The sequence below is a fragment of the Callorhinus ursinus genome, unplaced genomic scaffold, assembly GCF_003265705.2.
Source record: "Callorhinus ursinus isolate GAN/ISIS: 27379988/994484 unplaced genomic scaffold, GSC_fseal_2.0 scaffold5, whole genome shotgun sequence".
Taxonomy (NCBI): Eukaryota; Metazoa; Chordata; class Mammalia; order Carnivora; family Otariidae; genus Callorhinus; species Callorhinus ursinus.
In genome coordinates, this window is record NW_027397067.1 from 12,490,464 (window position 1) to 12,510,385 (window position 19,922).

General features: G+C 40.9%; 1 pseudogene; it reads left to right on the forward strand.

Moving 5' to 3' along the window:
* The first annotated feature begins 441 nt into the window (after positions 1–441).
* LOC141372878 (nascent polypeptide-associated complex subunit alpha pseudogene) lies at positions 442–19,443 on the forward strand (annotated as a pseudogene).
* Positions 19,444–19,922: the final 479 nt, after the last annotated feature.

The window sequence follows — 19,922 nt, forward strand, 5'->3', positions numbered from 1 at the left end:
CTAGAATACCTGACTAGCCAATATACAAAAGCAACTCTGAGGATTTTAACTGGAGGAGCATCTTCATATACAGAAATGCTGAGCAACACGGAGCGGCTGAGTTGCAAGGGTCGAAGTATGAGGCTTGGCCGGCCAAAGTCAAAGGCTCGGTCCTGAGCAGTCTCAGACACAGCCAGGGCGGCACCGCCAGGCTCCAGCCCTCCAGCTAGCCCCCCACCAGACAGCAGCAACAACAGACCTCAGAACAAGGAGGGCTCTGAAGAGCTCGTCCCTCAGGGGAGGGTCAGGATGCCCCCATCTCCCCAGAGTTTGATGACGATTTCGTGGAGTCCTCATCCCCTCTAGGTCACTATGTGGCAATCTCCCACTTTGAAGGGGCCAGCGAGGGCCCCCACCCCAGAGCCCAGGGTGAAGACCTCAGTCTCCCAGAAGAGGACAAAGATGACGCTGGTCCCTGGGCCGGTGGGACCAGGAAGTGAGGGCTAGGCGCCCACCTCCTGTCTCCTTGTCTCACTCACCTGAACGCTGCCAGAGGCGGGAAGAGGAGGGCTGTCTGCTGCTGCCTGTGGGCCATGGGGAGCCCCAGGACCTGTGTACCTTATTTCTGCCCCTGCGGCTTCAGCTGAGACCTGGTTAATGCTGCCACCCCCCACCCCTACCCCCAAACGGACCTGCTGTGCCTCCACCATCTGTGTATGTAGTCAGGTTCCATATCTTTTCTTCCTGCCACTGGGCTAGGCTGTTTAGCTTTATATTTATATAAAATATGTAATAATATAACATGATAATACATAACAATGTATGTAATATTAGATAATTTTATATAATAAAAAACTATGTTTTCACTAATATATATATATATATATATATATATTTAAATTGTGCAGTATTCCCAGAGCCAAGAAGCTTTAGAAAAGGGCTGAATTTGGAGAGATGCGAGAGGCAGGGAGCCAAGGGAGAAAGCGTTCAGATAAAGGGACCAAGCTCACAGCTGTGAGTACCACCAGCACGCTTCAATCGGAAAAGTTCCATTGGTGTCTACTTTATGCATTAGGGTTCTAAGTAAGATTTCTTTTGAAAAAAAGCATTTCCTTGCTTTAAAAAGGGAAAGTCCAGGGGCGCCTGGGGGGGCTCAGTCAGTTAAGCGTCTGACTCTTGATCTCGGCTCAGGTCTTGCTCTCAGGGTCGTGGGTTCAGGCCCTGTGTTGGGCTTCGCGCTGGGCATGGAGTCTACTTAAAAAAAGAGAGAGAGAGAAAGTCCCAAAACCACTAACTTAAAGAATGGATATGTTTTCAGTACGGTAGAGACAATCAGAAATTTGTAGTTAGTGGTGTTAAGAAAACGAACTCTAGAACTATCGCCTACACTTCCCTGTTGATTTAGTTCCCCCCCCCCGCCAAAGTCATTCTGGTACCTATGGCTTATTAGAACGCCATCCTGCCTGTTAATAATAAGAAATGCAGTTGGGAGCACTGGGTGTTAGGAACAAACAATGAATCATGGAACACTGCACCAAAAACTAATGATGTAATATATGGTGATTAACATAACAATAAAAAAAATAAAAGGACAAACAAACAAACAAAAAAAAAGAAATGCAGTTGGACAGGCTGTCTTCTCAATTGTAGTATTCCATGTAGAAATGATCTCAGCTTCTCCCGGGTCACTAACAGACCAAACACTACAGTAACTTCTGTCTCCCCATCAACCCACTGGCTTTCTCCATGGACCAAACCTCCTGACTAGCTAATTTCAATCTAAAAGTTGTGTCTCCTAATTCTGGCCTTGAATGTGTCCTGGAATACGTGTCAATCTTTCTGTGCCTCCACGGGCGGGTGCGTGGTCTTCCGTTGAGCCTTCTCTCCCTGATCCCCTCCCACAGCCCGGAACCGTGATGCCAGGACCCCACATTTCTTCACCGGGTTCCATGTCTTGTTGGTGAGACACGCCTAAATGCCTGCTGCACCCCTGCATCATCTCTTATTTTGTGCCAGCTACATTTCTCCATTCCGCAGTCTTCACAAATCCGAGAAAAATTGTACTCAGACTAAAAAATTAGATAGCAGTAGAGATCTTTCTCAAAATGTCACAGGAGAAGCGGAAGAGAAAGATCAATCGCACACTGCAAGGGAAACTATTTTAAAATCTTCACTAAACAGGTCAGTCTCCAAGGTTCGGTCCTCCCCACCAGACCTCTCCTCGCTTCACCCCCAACCTCAGCTGCCCCCCCCCACTTTGGACATACAGAAAATCATCCTTGCCCCATCTCTATCTTCTGCCTTCAAACATAATCTTCGCAATGTTTAGCAAGCAAAGGGCTTTCTGGAACCCAGGATCAACCCTCCCTCGTCCCCCATAAACTGTGTGATTATAAATTCTTTCTTAACTCAGCCTCTGGGATAGGATTTGGAATTGAATCCCGGTATTATATTTTGAGGGACGTCATGTGAATACTGATGCATTTAACCTCATGTAACAATAAGTTACAAACGTATTACAATTAATGGATTTGTACTACATCAAATCCATAAATGTTTTCTTATTAAAGAAAAATTTATTACGGGTAACTGCCGAGAATTCCTAACAAATGCCAACTATAAAAGAAGTGTTAACTGTGCAGTTAACAGATGGAATTTAAGAGATAATGTATTACTAACATCCCACTGACATGCTTTTTTTCTTCAAATAACACACAGTAGTTTCCACTTTTAAATAATAATGACACATGAAAATACTTCCACTATTACAGTCAGAGGATTGAAAGAAACCCAAAAGGGTGCTGAGTGACCACATTCCTTTACTTTCAGGCAACTTAAACTGTTACCAGTTGCTTTCCAGAACCTCCCAAAGGTTAAAGTCCCATAGAGTCATTGCGTTAGCTCTGTTGTCATTCGAGTACATTCTGGTGCCCTTTCACAGAGAAAGCCTGGCTATTCTCTGAGCTCCCAGCAACGTTGGCACCCCGTGTTCAAATTCAGAAGAGGAACTCCTCGGATTTTGAACACTCTACACTCTGTCAGGAGAATGAGTAACTGGACAAGACCACATCACCAGAGCTTTAGGTGTCAAAAGAGTACAAATAAAACCATAAGCAGTAAATACTAGTGACAACTTAATTACTTTCTCTGAGAAGGAGAACCATTTGAGACCATCAGGAAGCAAGTGAGATAATAATTCAGCAAGAACTTTCATTATGTTAGATTCATTATGTTAGATGCCAAGAGTATCTATAGCAGATGTGCCCAACCTCTGCCCATTGTCCTCTACGGCTAAAATATGCCAAAGTCCTTTACAGGACACCTGGGACTCATTTAAAAATGATTACAAATAAACAGATTCCTTTTCCAAATGGTTGGCCTTCTGACACCACTTATAGAACTTCTGTATGACCTACACATCAGAATGCTAGAATTATAAGGACCCTTGACAACTTAGGTGTCACACTGGATAATAAGTCGGGAAATTGATTTACAAAACATGAAAGCCAAAAGTAGGACTGGCTACATACAGAGGAACGTTGTGGCCAGTGTATTTGGCCAACATCAGCCTTGCAAAGCAGGGCCAGAAGTACATCCTTCTTAGTGCTTGGGAGGATGGAGCCACATGTGGTTTTGATTCACGGTCAGATCCATCCCCAGAGATGAGTCTGTATCCTGGAGTTAAAGCTTCAAAGGGAAACTCAAGTCTTCTATCAGGGAGAACTGGTTGTGGAGCTCAGGCTCGTATGTGGAGAAAGATCTATGTCTGTTCTGACATGGGTACTCAGTCAGACTTCATGGAATAGTATTTGAGTCTCAGGGGCGAGGGGCTGAAAGCAGAAAAGGCAAAAGGCAGTGTGACCCCAAGTCCCCCTGGTGCTTTGGGAGCATTCTTGTGAGACCATCCTGACAAGCAGAGAGCTAGTGTGTTGGCTGGTGGGGGGGGGGGGCCTCAGGGCATCCAGGCAGTGGCACAGGTGACTTCAGGGAGTACCCAGGGAACTAAGAGCACAGCAGCATCAGTAGGGAGCCCCCCCCCCACCCAGCTTCTCAGGTAGGGAGGCCTGGGTCTTGTATTCCCGTAGAGGTGGCCCATTACAGAGACAAACCTAGAAAGTACTGTTCCTGCCACCAGGGCAGGTAAAGGAAACTCGTAGGCATGTGAGTTCAACTCCTCTTGAGAAGAACCGCAACTTAGATGGAAAGGTGGGGCTTGGTACAGAGGCGGGAAAGACATCTTTATGTTTGGGCTACTGTTAGTGTTTGGGTGGGATCCTAAAGTGTTGTCAGTAGGGGCAAAAAAATAGCCATGAGGTCTCAGAAGAAGATACAGAGAAGGCAGGGAAAGTAAAGGAAGCAGGGGAGAAGGTAGGGACTTGAGCAGAGTGAGCATTCCCATCAGCGAAGGCGAGACTGAGCATCATTAGCAGAAATATGGCCAGATTGAGGACTACCTGCCTTGGCATACAACTTCTAGGCTCCTCAGGTCTAGGTTTTTAAACCAAATAGTAAAAAATCTGCTCTGTTCTCATGAGGTCTCTGCTCTCCTCCAGTGCCAGGCCTCCTCCCACCTCCCCTGCATTGGCCCATGTCCCACACGGGGGAAGATGAATGCTTTCCTCTACATTTTCTTTCATGGCCCCTCTAGGACATGAAACAGTCTGATGGGCTTGTTCCCCTATACTGATTCCCGTAGCAAATTTGTGTTACCTCAGACCCACCTGATCTTTAACAAAGGTCTCCTGGAAATACAAAAGTGTCATTCTCAGGGATAAGTTTAAATCATGGCATTTCAGTCTCTGTAGCAGATTGGTGGAGACAGGGTTTCCCTCAAAATTCATCGTGAATTACTTCATTTGCAACCTCACTTTTTTCTCCTTAGGCCACCTCAATTTGGGGCTTAAAATAAATCTGTGCAGGGGCGCCTGAGTGGCTCAGTCGGCTGGGTGTCTACCTTCGGCTCGGGTCATGATCTCAGGGTCCTGGAATTGAGTCCAGCATTGGGCTCCTTGCTCCCCGAGGAGCCTGCTTCTCCCTCTCTCTCATTGGGCTGCTCCCCCTGCTTGTGCTCTCTCTCTCTCTCTGGCAAATAAATAAATAAAATCTTTAAAATAAATAAATAAATCTTTGCAAACCAGTCTGTGTATACCCCTGACTCCTACTCCCATCTGCAGTTATAGTACCTTCCATTAGAAAGCCCTGCCTCCACTTATTTCTGGAAGGTTTTGTTGTTGTTGTTGTTTTTATGGAGGAAGGAGGATGGCTCTTATTCTATCTGCTACCACCCAGCACCTGTCATTTTATTGTGTTTCTACTCCTGCCCCCTTCTGTGAGGGCCCCAGTCTGCTGTCTGCCAAGCTGTTCAAGTCCCCACCCACCGCCAGGAATGCTGGAGTCACCTCCTGCCACTGAGGTCACACCCTGTGCACATTTTAATTGGTTCTAAACAACAACAAAAAAGTAATTAGTTCTGTGTTATTTCTTTATTTGTACTGAATCTAGTTCCAAAGGATTTAAAGTCCAAAAATATGTACAATCAAACAACATAACGAGCGGAGACTGAGTTTATAGAAACTTAAGAAGATAAAAATAAAACTATCAGGGGCGCCTGGGTGGCTCAGTCAGTTAAGTGTCCGACTCTGGGTTTTAGCTCAGGTCATGATCTCAGGGTCCTGGGATTCAGCCCCGCACTGGGCTCCCCGCTGAGCGTGGAGCCTGCTTGGGATTCTCTCCCTCCTTCCCCCTCTGCCCCCCTTCCCCCCCCAACTTGCACACATGCACTTTCTCTCTCTCTCTCAAAAAAGAAATAAGTAAAAATTTTTTTAAAAGCTGTCAATGAAATTAATGCATAAAACACATGCCATAAAATCATGTACACGTGCTTGAAGTGGCCTGAAAATTTGACCCTGAGCTTTCTAACAACCACTACAAAAAGGGAATCATAAGCAAAATCTTTTTTAATTCTCAGTATCTGAAATCCAAGACAAACACCTCCTATCAATAGATCTTTATAAAGAAGTTTCTCTTTAATACCCTGTTATCTTCATCAGTATTCTTTTTTTTAAGATTTTATTTATTTATTTGACAGAGAGAGAGAGCACAAGCAGGGGGAATGGCAGAGGAAGAGAGAGAAGCAGGCTCCCCACTGAGCAGGGAGCCTGACGCAGGGCTCGATCCCAGGACCCTGGGATCACAACCTGAGCCGAAGGCAGCCACTTAACCGACTGAGCCACCCAGGCGTCCCCTTCATCAGTATTCTTATAGCAAACACAAGAATATGCATGAGTTCATTTGTAGTATTCCTTCAAGGTGTAGCTATGTCATGTTACACACACTGGGTTCAGAAAAGTAATTTCAATGTAGGAAGACAAAAACAATGTGGTTTAGGTTTGGTGCAGAAATAAAAGTGAAAGTTTCTAGAAAATAGGCCAGTTAAAAGCCAACACAGAGACTTCTATAGTCAGCTGAGTGAAGGGTGAGGTTGATCGATTTTTGTGCAAGATGAGTCACCCAAAAAAGGTTGTATGTGGCATAGAAGGCCACCACTCCTTCACGGAGACAAGATGAAAATACAGGGGGACACAGGCAAGATTTTCTGCTCCAATACGCAGAAAAATGAGCAGTTGAGTCTCAAAGCTCCATTATTTAGAATGTGAAAATAACATCTTTGTATGGAAAACTTTATGAACATCTCAGCAAGAACAAACAAACAAACATAACCCCGATTAAAACACCTACTCACCCAACCCTCCAAGATAATTCCCTGAATTGACCCTAACATAATTGACTGGATTTACCTGTTTCGTGGGGCTGCTGTAGGTTGAGAGAGTCTAGTAAAAACTAAGAGACTTTTGTTTCCCAAGTCCTTCTTTCTGGAAGTATTTGCAAAGGACAGCCAGTTGCCAATTAAGGTCATTCTTTGTTCATTGAACTAAAACATGTGATCTGCTTCTAATAAAATGCTAATATTTATTTTCATATCCTCAGGATGGGAATTTTATTGAGCCCTTTTCAATTAGGGTATGTTCAACTGAAAAGTAAGCATCTCCTTCTATCCAAACTTTGAAAAAAATGTAGACCCCTTCCAAACCCAATTTTAAAAAGTCTGTGCTTTTTTTTGAAGGGGCACATTAATAATTCAAATGTAAAATTTTCACATTAAAATAATAATAATAATAAATCTCATTAGAAGTTACTAGTCGGATACTGTGGTTTGACTCTGAGTTTAAGAAAACAAAACAACTGACTGGTTCCAGAGCAAGGAGCTATTTATTTATTCCTAACAGCTTCAGCAGACAGGAATGTTTCTTTTTCAGGGAAGAGCTTGGGGTCATGACAATCTACAATTAAACACCTTCTCCTCAATTTCATCTAATCAGTGGCCCAAAGTCAGAGATATGATGAGGACCTATGTGGGGTTTCACCTTTCATCTATGAACATGCTCAACTGTCTGGGGAGAAACTATGACAGTTTTACATTATTTGGCCTATTTTACGATCTGTCTATCTTTACCAACACAGAACAAGAGAAATGCCTATTTATTTTAAAGGTCTTAAATACAATGCCCCGGGATGATGTAAGATAGAAAAGATAGGAATTGGCCACCTATGTTTCATATCTGCAAACTCTTTCATTCTGGTATCAGTTCTGGGAACCAGATTTCTATTCATCTGACATACCTTACCATTATCTCATTATCATTTATTATAAGACTATGAAAGCCAGATATCTCAATTTATGAGACTTTGTTTCCATAATAAGTGATTTCAACATCATTTATGGGTTATGGCTTAGAAGAAGAAGATCATGTAATTGAGTTCCACTCCTACATGTCAAGGCATTGTAGATATAACCCTACTTTTGCCAATAAAGATATTAGGAGAGGGGCGCCTGGGTCGCTCAGTTGGTTAAGTGTCTGACTCTTGGTTTCTGCTCAGGTCGTGATCTCATGGGTTGTGAGATCGAGCCCTGAGTCGGACTCTGCACTCAGCAGGGAGTCTGCTTGAAGAGTCTCTCCCTCTGCCTTTCCCCAACTCACACTTGTGTACGCGTGTGTGCTCATGAGCACACGTGCGTGCGTACACACACATGCACGCACGCATGTGTTCTCTCTCTCTCTAGTAAATAAATCCTAAAATAAAAAGATATTAGGAGAGAAATTCAGGCCCTTTTCCAAACCCCCAAAGAGGGAAAATATATCCCAAAATTCAAGAACAAAGCCACCAAAATAGTCCAAAAAATACTGAAGATACAGTGACAAAATCGAAAATAGTATTGTTCCTTTAGAAGAGGTGACTCATAGAACTCTAAACATCAAACTACTAGTTTAATGTTGCTATACATGTGTTTCACAGATGAACCAATAATATTGGCTCAAAAAACAGATGAAATCTGAACATGTAATCAACACCTGAGATTTTGCCATCATTTTAGATCAAGACCTTCCAGAATTAGAACTTCCATTCATTGACTGTCGTTAAGAATCCCTTACAGCAAGAGAGAAACCAACATCAGCTCTCCCTGCCAGAGTTCAGATTGATGTTTAAAACCCAAGACTCTAATACGTTCTTCTCTGATATATCCCAAGTTGAAGAAATACATGTCAAGAGAGCAGAAGACCTTTCAACTCGAGAGAACACGGTGCTAGAATGAGAATTAAGGGAATTTGATTCTGACATGACCCCATCAAACCCCAAACCTCATTTTGCTGATAGAGATCAGAAGGAAAAACAAAAAGGTGTAATCTACCCGTGTGTGCCAGTAAAAATTGCACTGTGGGATTGACAGAGAACACTGGTATATGGGAATGCATAGGGAACGTGGTTAAAATACCAAATAGAAGTTGGCAAGATTAAATTTTTACTTCCAGCAGGTATTTAAGCCACAACAAGAAAAAAAAAAACCACACAGTAAAAGCTCACTATTAGGAAATCTTGTTCCTATCAGCAATATATCTCAACCTGAGCTATCGTATTTGTTAGTGGGAATACACAACAAAAAATACCTATAGCAAGCAAGATCCAGACAGCCGAGGTCTGCTTTTTCTATGAAGACCTTCCTCTTGGTGATTGTGCAAAAGACAGTCTTCCAAATGGGGTAACATGAAGTAAAAAAGGATCGTGAAATTTATCAATCATTTTGTAAACTAAACAATATTCCGGTTAATGGGCTCTTGGGTCTTGTTTTAAAAACATTTCAAGAATGTTCTAAAAGCTTTTCATTTTGCAATACTGGTAACTCAAGAGGAATCGCAAGTTCGCTTATATACAGGTTGCACTTGCGGTCCTGTTAAGTCCTGGAATCTATGTTGGAGTTGAGTTAAATAATTTTACAGGTGACGCCTTTTGGGATCTCTCATAGTTCACATGATTCCTAAGTCATTAGCCAAAAGAAAGAAATAGTTACCAAGGTCTGTGGTGGGAAATATGAATGTAACACCCAGCAAACTTGACTACACAGCTATTATGGGTTAGGCCCTGGAGATCCAAAGATGAGCCCCTGCCCTCAGATGCCTTAGGAGCTAGCTCGGAGACAGGCACTAACCATATTTAGTGGCAATTATAAGACAGTGTTGCATGCTTCTTGTAATCAACCCAATCCTGTCTCTTGTGAACAACGGTTAGAGAACAAATGCAGTTAAATAGGGATGTCCTAGAAATGACATACAGAAATAGACTTAACATGGTTTCCGTAAATAAAACTGAGGACATTGAGAGCAAGATGCTGAATCTGGAGTTTCCTAGAAAAAGGGTGAAAATTTTACTTTAGTCTTTTGCGCAACTCAGTTATCAACCAATATCACACGAGATCCAGAGATTATGTTAAGGGCTTAGACTGACACTTTCCAATGTAGGTCTTGTGCCATGTATACTTGAAATGTGGCTACTGACCAAATTTAGATGTAATTTAAATGTAAAATATATACCAGATTTCAAAAACAATATGAAACAAAGAATGTTTCTCGGGGTGCCTGGGTGGCTCAGTTGGTTAAGCGTCTGCCTTCGGCTCAGGTCATGATCCCAGGGTCCTGGGATCAGGTCCCTCGGGTCCCTGGTTGGGCTCCTTGCTCAGGAGGAAGCCTCCCCCTGCTTGTGTTCCCTCTCTTGCTGTCTTTCTCTCTCTCTGTGTCAAGTAAATAAATAAAATCTTAAAAAAAAATGAAGCTTACTAATTAAAAAAAAAAAGAATGTTTCTCATTAAGAATTGCTTTATGTGGATGACATGTTGAAATGATACTGTTTGGGGTATATTGGTTAAATAAAATATATCGTTTAAATTAATTTCACTTATTTCTTTTTGTTTTTTTAATACGGCCACTAAAAATGTATTAATTTAATATATGGTTCACCTTATATTTTTATTGGACAACACTAGCTTAGACTCTTGAACCAGAGAAAACTGAGTTTAAATCCACATATTATTAGCTGTGTAACCTTGAGCAAGTTACTTAGCCTCTCTAACCACTTGCCACATAACAGGTACTGTTTGAGTTAGTAGGGATACCTAAAAGAACTGTTTTTAGGATGAAGTTACCAAGTGAGTTGTTCAACATAAGTCTGCCATTTTAGGAGCTATCTTCAAAAAATCTCAACTATGCAGTGACCTTTTTTTTTTTTTCCACTTTACTGCTAATTACCGCTTTAAAGAATTCCATGATCTAAATCAACCCAGGATCTTTACAAAGGAAGTGGTATTTTACTCCCATTTGGATTATTGTTTCCAACCTTCACTATTTGATAAATTTCCACTCAACCTTCAAGACCTAGCTCAGATACTTCTCCTGTAACAACTTTCCTGACTTTGCTGTCCAATGAATTATTCTCAATACAGTTCATCTAATGTTTATTTAACAAGTTTTTATTGAGCACCTACTATGTGCCAGCCAGCTCTGCTTTGTGGTCAGCATTTAGACCAGTGAGTAAAGTAATGTTTTTGCCCCAGTGGTGCCTACCTTCTGTGGAAAAGACGGACAGTAAACAAAAACATAGCATAATGCCAGCTAAGGAGAAGGTTAAGGAAAAAATGAAGTTGGTAAGAGAATAGAAAAAGACAGAGTCAGGGAACAATGTTTTAGGTAGTGTGGCCCAGAACAGTCTTTCTGGAAAGCTGACACTTGAGCAAAAGCACCGGATGACCCACCTAATACATTCAGCACATGGACAAATACTAAGGAAGGAAACATTCTTGTGCCCTGACTCCCTCCTCTGGAGAGGTATGCAACAACAGTGTCCTCGGACACTGACTGGAAATGTCCCTGGAAAGCAACTGAGCAGTTGTCTAAAGTCTTCCTACTTTAGAAATAACAGAGAAATCTGTGAAAACATCTTGCCCTTGAAAAAAACCGCCCTCTTGACGGAACCTGAGGATATTTTCTTGGCTTTATCAAAAATCAAGGACTGACTAGGGTTGCTGGGTGGCTCAGTCGGTTAAGCATCTGCCTTCGGCTCAGGTCATGATCCCAGGGTCCTGGGATCAGGTCCCTCGGGTCCCTGGTTGGGCTCCTTGCTCAGGAGGGAGCCTGCCTCTCCCTCTCCCTCTGCCCTTGCCCCTGCTTGTGCTATCTCATGCGACTGCGCTCTCTCTCTCTCAAATAAATAAGTATAAAGTAAAATCTTTAAAAAAATAAAAAATTGGGGTGCCTGGGTGGCTCAGTCGTTAAGCGTCTGTCTTTGGCTCAGGTCATGATCCCAGAATCCTGGGATCGAGCCCCGCATTGGGCTCCCTGCTCAGCGAGAAGTCTGCTTCTCCCTCTCCCACTCCCCCTGCTTGTGTTCCCTCTCTCGCTGTGTCTCTCTCTGTCAAATAAATAAAATCTTTAAAAACAAAGAAAAATCAAGGACTGACTAAAGCCTTTGGAGACTCTTGACCCAGCCACATACCCACATTAATATGTATTGCTAAGGGTCAGAACTGATAAATTATAATTTAGCTAGGTACACTGTTGCCTGAAAACTAAAAGAATGAGCAAACTTTAGTTTTATCAGGCTATGTTTAATGTGATTTATCCATAGCATTTTTTTAACAAAAATATATTTTTTAATTTTTATTAAGGTAACAAATGTCTAAATTTAAATAAGATAGAAAAGTTTCTAACAAAAAGCAACAATCTCTCTTCTAGGTCTTTATAGTCCTAATGCTGTTTACCTGTAACACTATATTAGCTCTGTTAACTTCTCTGTTTTTAGTTTTTCTAGTGGCTGTGTGTTTCTCTAAATAACAGGCGTATGTAGGTCACAATTGTTTGACCCATCAAGTCTAGACATCTATGGACTTCCTTCAGGACTGCTTCCCACCTTTTTTCTTCCCTCCTGCCAGGTAAAATTACTGTTGTAAGTCCCTCTGTTGGTTGTCTTTCTAACTTAAAAGTATAAATATGTTGGGCGCCTGGGTGGCTCAGTTGGTTAAGCGACTGCCTTCGGCTCAGGTCATGATCCTGGAGTCCCGGGATCGAGTCCCGCATCGGGCTCCCTGCTCGGCGGGGAGTCTGCTCCTCCCTCTGACCCTCTTCCCTCTCGTGCTATCTCTCATTCTCTCTCTCTCAAATAAATAAATAAAATCTTTAAAAAAAAAAGTATAAATATGTAAACATTTCTTGAGCTCTCATTTGGTAAAAAAAGATTATTAATGGCCTTATTCTGTCTTCTTTGCTTCCCACCCTACCTTGCAACTTCGGCTGCCCAGGACCTTAACTTTTCTTTGTTGATTTGGATAGCACTTACTTTTTGAAAATACATAAGTAAGTCTTCGTTCCTTTGGGTATTGGTTAATGACTATGTAGTATTATTAGCTACGCAGCCAAGTAGTATATTATTGTTGCATTTAAAATTTTTATTTTCCTTGAGTTTTTGGCTTTCTGTTCCTCCTTTCCCTCCTCCTGTTTCTCCTTGTTTTTCTGCTTCTGTTTCTCCTTTACATTAGTTTCCTTTATCAAATCCTTACTTTTCCAATATGTTAAGGATCCAGCAAATCTTTTTTAAGATCCCATTTTTCCAGATATCTTCCTCCTTGACCCTCAGTCTAAATTTAATGCTCTCCAGATCTGCTCCTTATTGTAACCTAGAACTTCATTTTGTTATTTCTTCCTTTTTATTAAATTTTTTATTTAAATTCGATTTAATTAACATACACTGTATTATTAGTTTCAGAAGTAGTATTCAGTGATTCATCGGTCTTATATAATACCCAGTGCTCATTACATCACATGCCCTTCTTAATGCCCTTCACCCAGTTACCCCATCCCTGCACCCACCTCCCTTCCAGCAAACCTCAGTTTGTTTCCTATAGTTAAGAGTCTCTTATGGTTTGGGGGCGCCTGGGTGGCTCAGTCGTTAGGCGTCTGCCTTTGGCTCAGATCATGATCCCGGGATCCTGGGATCGAGCCCCGCATCAGGCTCCCCTGCTCTGTGGGGAGCCTGCTTCTCCTTCTCCCTCACTTGTGCTCTCTAGCTCTCTCTCTGTATCTCTCCAATAAATAAATAAAATCTTTACCAAAAAAAAAAGAGTCTCTTATGGTTTGTTTCCCTCTCTGTTTTCCTCTTATTTTATTTATTAGTTTTCCCTTTCTATGCTTTTCTTTTTCCTGGTTTATGCCCTGTTTGGCTAGACCATACCCTCTAAGTAACTTCCTAAAAACTGTGTGTAACAGACAGACTTTCTAAATCCTTACATATCTGAAAATGCATTCTATCCACATTCTTGGCTGATAGTTATCCTGAGTATAAAATGTGAGACTGAAATAATTTACCTCATAATTTTGAAAGCATATTCCATTATTTGATGGCCATCTTGAGCTGCCAAGGGGAGGTTAAAGTGACTGCCTGATTTTTGTTCTTCTGTAACTAATCTTGTTTGTTTTTTCTGTCTCCCTCTTTGTAAATTTTTTAATGTTTTCTTTTATATATTTTCTGAAATTTTATAGGGCCAGGTTGAGATGAATCTGTTACCTATTCAGTGTTCTGAGCAACTAGTATCATTCAGCTCTGGGAATTTATTTTTTTTATGTCTTGATTTAGTTATTGTCATTCTTTTTTTTTTTCCTGTTCTGTCTTCTGAAATTCCTGTTTGTCAAAATCTCAGATATTTTGGGTTGATCTTCTAGGTCTTTTTCCTTTTCATTCATATTTTTCATCTCATAGCCTTGATGTTGTACTTCTTAAAAGAAAGAGTGAATGGATAGAGAGCTGCTTTTCGTCTGGAGGACCACCAATGCCAGAATTGCTTTGGGAAAGAAATGCTCATTCTCACTGCTCTGGCTTTGAATTTGTTCAATTTATTTATAGTAACACGTTTTGGTTTGGAGCTAAATTACTGACCATCAGGTGTTTTGAATATAGGTTTGAGTGGAAGTGGACTCTTTCTAAACAGATTTTCAATAAACCCTCTTGGTTTCAGCCCAGTGAATCATTCTTGCCCTCCATCAAAATTGGTATAATTGAATTTCAAACTCCCCCAGAGTCTTACATACGCTCGGATGTAGTTTACTCTTCCCTGCAATCCCTCAGCCACTTTCTGTCCTCCAGAAATTTGTTAAAATCTCTCCTTTCTTTGTTGTTGATCGACTCCTGCTCTTTTCGATTTTGTGATTAATACCTTTAAGGCATTTACTATAATTTTAATGGGGTTTTTAAAAAGAGAAAAAATAAATGAATATGGTCAGTGACTCATCTTGCACCAGAATTCTGTGACTCATTTTAGAATAAGACACATCTTATTTGTCTTGCACATTATGCAATAGATTTCTTTTTTTTATTTATGACATCTCAAAAAGCATCATTTTGGAACATGCTAAATCTCTTTGAAAAAATGAAAAATAATAAAGAGAAACTTCCTGAATGAATTTTTAGAAGAGTAAAGGTCAGCAGGGACTGATGGGTGAATAACAGCACCAGGAAGGCCAAAAGAATGGAAGTATAAAATTCCTGCTCCAGAGTCTGATTGATTTTATTTCCATTTTAATTAATTTGTTTGTCCAATGAATAAACATTTATTGATTACTTAGTGTTTCAGTGTTTTTTAAGCATTGCTATAAATTAACACACACACACACACACACACACACACACACACACACACACTTGCCCTTCATGGAATCAGAGTCTAATAAAAGGATATGATGCCCATTATTTTTTTAATATTTTATTTATTTATTTGACAGAGAGAGGACAAACAGGGGAAGCAACAGGCAGAGGGGGAGGGAGAGGCAGACTCCCCACTAAGCAGGGATCCCAATGCAGGGCTCAATCCCAGGACCCCAGGATCATGACCTGAGCTGAAGGCAGACAGAGGCTTAACTGACTGGGCCACGCAGGCACCTCCATGATGCCCATTCTTATACCATATGATGACTTAGAGCTATAGTAAAGGTTAGGGAATGACCCCTGCTTGAGCCATAAAATCCTAAATAATTTATTAACTATCAAGTGGCTATTATATTTGCCCACAACTGTTTAAGATATTAGCCATGATTTCCACCAGAAGGATTTACCATCCAGCAGTGAAAGAGATTCATGCATCCAGAGCTTTGGCTTTGGAATCACACAAACCTGAATTTTCATCCAAAATTTTCCACTACTCACTAACTTTGTAAACTTACAGAAGTTGTTTTGCCTCTCTGAGACTCGATTTTCTCTTTTGTAATATGAGTAATAAAACTACAGTAAAAGTTCCCTTAACCAACTCTCCAGATTCATGAAGACTCTTCTTTCACCTTAAGACATATTGACTGTTGCTCAATCATGCTGAAAGCACACAGTTCACAGCCTACACAAGATGATGCCCCTCCAACCAAGTTACACCTACCAAGATACAGTTGTGTTTGTTTTTAAATATATTTATGTTGACTGTAGTTATTTTACGTACAAAAAAATTAAAAATTTTATTACCAGTGAAATATGAAGGCAAAAAGTAAAAGACAGGTAACTTTTCAAAAATACTACCAAATTAGTTGGTTAAAATATGTGTGTGTGTGTGTGTGTGTGTGTGTGTGATAAAGTTGGAAAAAATGGTGTGGAGAAGTTGTAAAAATCTAGAAGGATTCTATACTCAAAATGTGTTGCAGGTGCAGTTACATCCTGGACATTTCAGCTGTCATAAATAAGGCAATAGGTGTAGTTTATGCAAAAAAACTAAGGGAGTTTTAATCAATGGACTCATGATCAAAGATAAACCCTTGACCTTATGGATGACATGTGAATAAAGTGTTACATGTTTAGGATTAAAATAAAATTTTGTGGAGTGATGGGTTGGGTTAATTAGAATATGTATAGCATTTATTATAGTACCTGGCACATAGACAATCCATTAAGTGGTGGCATTATTGTTAGTAGCTAAGGACAGGTATTATTTTATTTGATAAAATATTTATTAAGAGTCCACTCTGTGCCAGGCCCTGAGCATACAATGGTGAGAAAAAAAAACAACAACAAAACAACCCTGGACACTGCTTTTATGAATCTTAGAGGGAGAGCATGTATTTGATGAAATCATCACACAAAGCCATAATCTCAATGTAAGAGAAGGGCTATAAAGGAAGAATACAGTAGGGGGACCTGATCTGTGTTGAGGGTCACCAGGAAGTATCCTTTGAACTGAGTTCTGCAGCAAGAGTTCAGCGAGGTCAAATCTAGCAGTCCTTTGCAGGCCATGAGAAGAATTTGGGGCATTAGCATAATGCAGTGCAAATTCAGAGGTGACAATCTACTTTAAGATCAAATTTCAAAGGGAATCTCCATTCCCTTTGAAATCCTATATTAGTTAGCTGCTGTAAGAAATCAACACCAAAATTTCAGTGGTCTGACACAAAGTGAAATTGATCTCTTGCTCAGTAATAGCCTTCGGCAGATATTCCTGGCTGGTGGGAGGCTTTCCTCCACACAGTGATTCAGGGACTCAAGCTCCTTCCAACTTATGACTCTACCATCCCACCAGAACTCATCAACCTCTGCACCTCTGCATTCAGCCAATATAAGGGAGAGAAGAGCAAGGAGTAGGTACACCCACTTACTGAAATCTGACTTACATCACTTCCACTGACATTCCATTGATGAGAGCTAGCCAATGAACACAGCGGGTAAACAGAAGAATGTAGATCAGTTGCTTCCCAGGGACAGCTGCTTTCTATGGTAGGGGAGGACCATCTGTAGTATCCAACTCTGCCACAAACCACTTAACATAAATTAACATTTTTGCCAAGTAAGTTTTTCCTTTTATCTTGGAAAATTTCCCTTACCCCGGGCTCAGTCGGTTAAGCATCTGCCTTCGGCTCAGGTCATGATCCCAGAGTCCCAGGATCGAGTCCCACATCGGGCTCCCTGCTCAGCAGGGAGTCTGCTTCTCCCTCTGCCCCTCACCCCACTCTCATGCTCTCTCTCTCTCTCACTCTCTCTCTCAAATAAACAAATGAAATCTAAAAAAAAAGAAAAGAAAAGAAAATCTCCCTTACCCCAATCTCAGTACATTCTCTGAATTTGAGTTAGTGTTCAGTAACTCATGTGGCTCTTTTTTAAAAGGCGTAGCAAATATTAGATTTTTCTTTTAAATGCAATGTACCATAATACACGTTCATGTATTCGGTGGGCCTACTAGTCTGAAAACATAGTAGCTACCATTTTTGCTAGACCATATTTGGATGGTCTGAATTCTTCTAATTTTTGATGCTCTACCATTAATGAAAATGTTTACTGTGTCCAACTAACATTACTCCTGGTCATTACCAAATGAGGGATGGTGTCCTGAGTACTTCTTCCTTCAGCTACACCAAGCATACTTTAAAAACTTCCACCAATACTCAGCAACCCCCACATATATACACAACTACAATCTCCTCCCCCCAAAAAACAGTAAATTTTAAACCTGTTGTTATGTCTCTTTTCCTCTACCAATTTGTCACCCAATTTTGAATGGGTAAGAGAAGAAAAACAAAAAGCTGTCTGTAAAGTCTTCTTTAGATTCTCTAAACTCAAGCCCTCAAATGAAGAGGTTCAGAACTCCAGCTTCTCTCTCAAGTCCAATTCTTCCTTCAAATAGGTTTTGCTGGGTTTAGATCTTATCATTCATGTTCATAGACATAATGAAATCTAGCATATACCATATTTTCCTTTTGTAGAATAAGATATGACTCTTGGATATAACATCAAAAGTACAGACCACAAAAGAAAAAAAAACCAATAAGTTGGACTTAGTCAAATTAAAAACTTTAATTCATCAAAGACAGTACCAACAGAGCGAAAAGGCAGCATGTGATGGGGGAAAATATTTGCAAATCATATGTCTGATAAAGGGTTAATATCCAGAATATATGAAGAACTGCTACAACTCAACAACAAAACAAACCAATTAAAAAATGGGCAAAGGACTTGAATAGACATTTCTCCAAGAAGATACATAAATGGTTCATAAGTGCATGAAAAGGTGCTCAACCTTGCTAATCATGAGGGAAATGCAAATCAAAACCACAAGATATTACTTCACATCCATCAAGATGGCGATTATCAAAACAAAACAAAACAGAAAACAAGTGTTGATAATATGGAGAAACTGGAACCCCCATGCACTACTGGTTGGAATGTAAAATGGTGCAACTATATTGAAAACAGTATGTGGTTGGTTCCTCAAAAAAGTACAAATAGAGTTTCCTTCTGCAACAGGTGTGGGTCACGCTCTCGCTCGCTCTCTTTCTGCCGCCATCTTGGTTCCACATTCCCCTCACAAAACGCCTGGTGAAGTCACAGAAACCGTCCCTGCTACAGAGCAGGAGTTGCCACAGCCCCAGGCTGAGACAGGGTCTGGAACAGAATCCGACAGTGATGAATCAGTACCAGAGCCTGAGGAACAGGATTCCACACAGGCAGCCACACAACAGGCCCAGCTGGCAGCAGCCGCTGAAATCGATGAAGAACCAGTCAGTAAAGCAAAACAGCCAGAGTGAAAAGAAGGCACAGAAGGCTATGTCCAAACTGGGTCTTCGACAGGTTACAGGGGTTACAAGAGGCACTATCCGGAAATCTAAGAATATCCTCTTTGTCATCACAAAACCAGATGTCTACAAGAGCCCAGCTTCAGATACCTACATAGTTTTTGGGGAAGCCAAGATCGAGGATTTATCTCAACAAGCACAACTAGCAGCTGCTGAGAAATTCAAAGTTCAAGGTGAAGCTGTCTCAAACATTCAAGAAAACACAGACTCCAACTGTACAAGAGGAGAGTGAAGAGGAAGAGGTTGATGAAACCGGCGTAGAGGTTAAGGACATAGAATCGGTCATGTCACAAGCAAATGTGTCAAGAGCAAAGGCAGTCCGAGCCCTGAAGAACAACAGTAATGATATTGTAAATGCTATAATGGAATTAACAATGTAACCATCTGAAAACGAGGACTTTTTTTGGTGTTTCAAAAGAATAACTGCAGCTTGGTTTGAAATTTGTACTGTTTCTATCATTAATAAAGTTATGGCTTCTTGTTGGATGAAAAAAAAAGTACAAATAGAATTATCATGTGATCTAGCAATTCCACTTCTGAGTATAAACACAAAAGAATTGAAAGCAGGGGGCTCAAACAGGGATTTGTATATGCGTGTTCATAGCAGCATTATTCACAAAAGACGGAAGCCACCCAAGTGTCTACCAACAGATGAATAGATAAAAATATGGCATATACATGCAATTGAATATTTTTTGAAGCTTTATTTATTTTAGAGACAGAGAGAGCAAGTGCGGGGAAGGACAGGGGGAGGGAATCTCAAGCAGATTCTCTGCTGAGCGTGGAGCTGGACTTGGGGCTCGATCTCAGGACCCCGAGATCATGACCTGAGCCAAAGCCAAGAATCAGACGCTCAACCAACTGAGCCACCGAGGTGCCCCCATACAAGGGAAGATTTAATCAGTCTTTCAAAGGGATGAAATACTGATACCTACAACAACATGAATGAATCTCGAAGACATTATGCTG